This window comes from Labeo rohita, chromosome 21, assembly GCF_022985175.1.
Source record: "Labeo rohita strain BAU-BD-2019 chromosome 21, IGBB_LRoh.1.0, whole genome shotgun sequence".
Classification (NCBI taxonomy): Eukaryota; Metazoa; Chordata; class Actinopteri; order Cypriniformes; family Cyprinidae; genus Labeo; species Labeo rohita.
The window spans coordinates 28,013,319-28,017,224 of record NC_066889.1 but is presented as its reverse complement, the minus strand read 5'-3'; positions in this window follow the sequence as shown (position 1 = coordinate 28,017,224).

Here is a 3,906-nt window from a genome sequence, read left to right as displayed (position 1 = left end):
CTCAAATGTGTTCTCTTATGTTTCTGAAGTCACATCCATGGGTTATTCTCATGAAACATTTGGTTTTGCATAACACTTTAATTTAGAAATTATTGGGCTAGATGATGCCAGTGTAAAGGTAAAATATTAAAAGAATAGTTCACCCAAAAAATACTTTTTGGCCAAAAATCCATAATGCTTCCTTTATTGAAAAAGTCCATCATATGTTGTCTTGTATCAAAATACACTAACATATTTGTTTAGAACTGTTTTGACTGGTAAACTGTGGTTGAGCTATTCTTATGTCTTTTCCTGATTCAGACCAGATGACTTTTTCACTTGCATTTTAGCCTGAAGCAACATTTTAAGGTTAAAATGTCTTAATGATGGACTTATTTCTTAAAAACACGCAGCTTTTGGCTCCTCAAGATGTTAACTGATAGACTGGAGTGGTGTGGATTACTTGTGGATTATTGTGATGTTTTAATCAGCTGTTTGGACTCTCATTCTGACGGCACCCATTCAGATGATCTGCTGGTGAGCAAGTGATGTAATGCTACTTTTCTGCAGATTTGAAGAAACAAACTTATCTACATCTTGGATGGCCTGAGGGTGAGTAAATTATCAGCGAATTTTAATTTTCAGGTGAACTACACCATGAAACATAATGGTGACTGGTATCCACCTTATTTTTCCCATAAGAGTGGGTGCAGCCATTTGCAAATTTTTGGTGTCTTGCTTCCGGTCTCATCCATTTCCAACTATTTTTAGCTGCACAAAAAGCTCGTTTTGCTGCTTGATATTGCAAACTGGTGTGTCTTACCATATTATTGTAATGTATTATCTTAATTATGAATACACTGGTTTGCAAACTGTTTTACCATTTACTGCACTTCAAGATTCTTCTTGTTATTTCCCTATGGTGGATTATGAACCGGACGTCTAACACATTACCAAAAAACAGCTTATTTCTGCATTGAAAAATAAGGTGGATAGAGGGTGTGCACTTACGTCATGATTGGGTCAGTTACCCGGATGCGCGGCCATATTGGCGACACTCGGATGTAAACAACAGCATGGATTGTGCGGTTAATTTACTACTGAATAGGATGATCTGATAATTTATGTTGTTTAAACCATGTATAAAACGTGTGGAAGCTGCTAAATATTATAGAGAAGGACTTAAGCAGGAAAGGGCGCAATATTTTGACAAACTAAAACTAATAGGTGGTAAAGATACGTACAAGCAGTATTAATTACGATATTAGCCTAAAATGTCACATACCTGACCGAAAATTAATACAACAAACACGAATCTTGTCAAGATTGTTGCCCTGGAAATCCTGGTTCAGTTTGGCAAACACCTTCTGTTCCTCAGACAGATTTTTTGCACACTTCTGATTTGTTATAACGTTTAGCAGTCTATAGTAAGTTACTCCAAACGTTTTTCCCGTTCCGACCGATTAGTACAGCTCAAAACATGACGATAATTTACTATTTTGAGCAGCAAAAATCAGCAAAATGTGTGTTTCCTTAGGTTCAGGTGGCATTGTTTACTTTCAGTGCTGACTGAAAGTAACACAAACATTTTAAATTAGTTTTAGTCATAAAATTCATATTGCATTATGCACTAAACACTACCTAATTTATCAATAAATGTGACCAAGTTCAAAATAATTTTCAGAATATTAAGTCACGGTCACACGTGGCATTGTTTTCTGAAAAAGAACCGTAAATATTGACCATAAGTTCTTAAATACCACACCTCTCCACACACACACACACCTTGTGTCAGTAAACACTGGGCCTTTCTGTTTTGCGTAGGTGAGTAAAACCACCACACCACATAAAAGATCCTATTCACTCTCTCTCTCTCTCTGTCTTTCAGTGAAGTCATGGTTACTTCCAACCAGATGGCAGCAAGTTAAACCAAAATACAAACTTTAAGTTAGTATGCACTTGAAACGTATTCAAACACTGTACATGAAAGTCAGTGAGTCTAAATGTCGCACAGCCATCACAAACTACCACATATAGGATGTCATTTCCATGTTAACTGGAGTTCTGTTAATTTCTGTCTCAAATGTAGACTAGAATAAGAGAATTGTTTAGTATTCGTTCAATATGAGGGCCAGGAAGTGTTACTGTTTGGCAGGCTGTGCATTTTTTTTTTCTCCAGGCAGAATTGAGAGCAGAATTGTGTTTGTTAATTGATGCTAACACTCAGACTAAGAGGTTATCATCTCTACTAGCTTTCGCTTCCTCCACATCCTCTGTGGTGAAGCAGAGTGCGTCAAAACAAGAAGAAACACAAGCCGCCTTTCAGGGCTTCATGTTGACAATTTGTGTGACGCCGGCGCTCTCTGCAGGTAAAGAGACAAAATACACCATACAAAACCAACCATATACAGTCAAACTTATTCAGACAGAGTTAATTTTTGATATTTTTTTACTAGTGGGTGCAGGACACTATAGTTCATTTATGTAAGTGAGGATAGCAAAATAAAGTAAACTCTGACATATTATACCCAAAAATGAATTATACAGTGGACTACTAGTAAAATTTATAAAAAAAAATTGACCAAAAATTATTCAGACACTTTGACCTGACCATATTTTTTTTTCTTTAATTGCTATTTACACCACAGACTGAACAAAATTAAGCATTTCTTGGTAATTGGACAACAAAGTATTGATAGTTGGCTGTATTTTTGGTTGATTAATCCATTACATGCTTTCCTGTTAAAGTTATCTGACATTATCAAGATGAATTTGTTCTTGTCATATTTTATAACCATTTTTAAACTATAGTGAATAAACTGTGATAATGTGAGAAATGTTGAAGGTGTCTGAATAAATTTTAGTTTGACTGCAAGTAAGTATTATTTCATTTCTATAAATGTAGGCCCTGCTACGTAATTTTCGCTCAGTCCAAAAAACAAAAAAACAAACAAACAAAAAAACATGAACTTAAAACATAAGAACACCTCTTTGCAACCCTTTTATTAAAGAACAATGACGAATTTATTCTGTGACTTATTGGGAGAAGTGACATATTTTTCTACATAGAATTAATTAATTTATTTTTATTTAATGCCACAAGAATGTAAAAGGTATTACATAGTCAAATTATTAATAATAGCTGGCAAAACAAAAGTTACAAAAACATTATTACTTGTTTTCGGTGCATTTTTGTTTTTAGTTTGCTCCAAACGGTTTATGTATAATTTAATATCCTTTAAGATAATGCAAGAAATTTAGTTTGCAAAGGGCCAACTTCAAGTACGGTATTTTTCTAATAAAATAAATATTTCTGCAATGTTTTCCCCCCATATAATAAAAGGGTTTTTTTTTTTTTTTTTTTTTTTTTTTAGAGAGATCATAGAGGTGAGTGTAAGTAGATAATGACAAGTATTATTTTGGGTGAACTGTCCCTTTAAATACTGGCTGAAATTCTAATGCCTTTGTGTGAATATCAAACAGAAATTGAGTTTGCACACACTGCAATAGTTGATTAATATGTTTTCCAATGCACTGAAAATAACTAAATCTGTCATACTATTCATTTGGGATAAATGTTAAGCACAGTATTAATGATCAGATCATTCTCTTAGATGATAAATTCCAACTTTATAAGGTGAATTAAGACACTGACTAATTCCAACCACATTTTTCAATTCTGTCTTCATGCACTCTTGCACGTAATGCTTCTTAAACAAACAGATTTCCATTCTCCACAGGACACAGGGTGACTCTTTCCTGGAATTAAGTTTACTGGAGGCACGTGTTTACATTTTAGGTTCATCTGAACCTAAGTTATGACTGTGCATTTGAGTTTCTTGCAATGCAATGAAAGAGTTACTGTTCAAAATCCAATTATTGCGTCACCATAGTTACAGTTTAATCGTATTTGACATGGGCAACCAC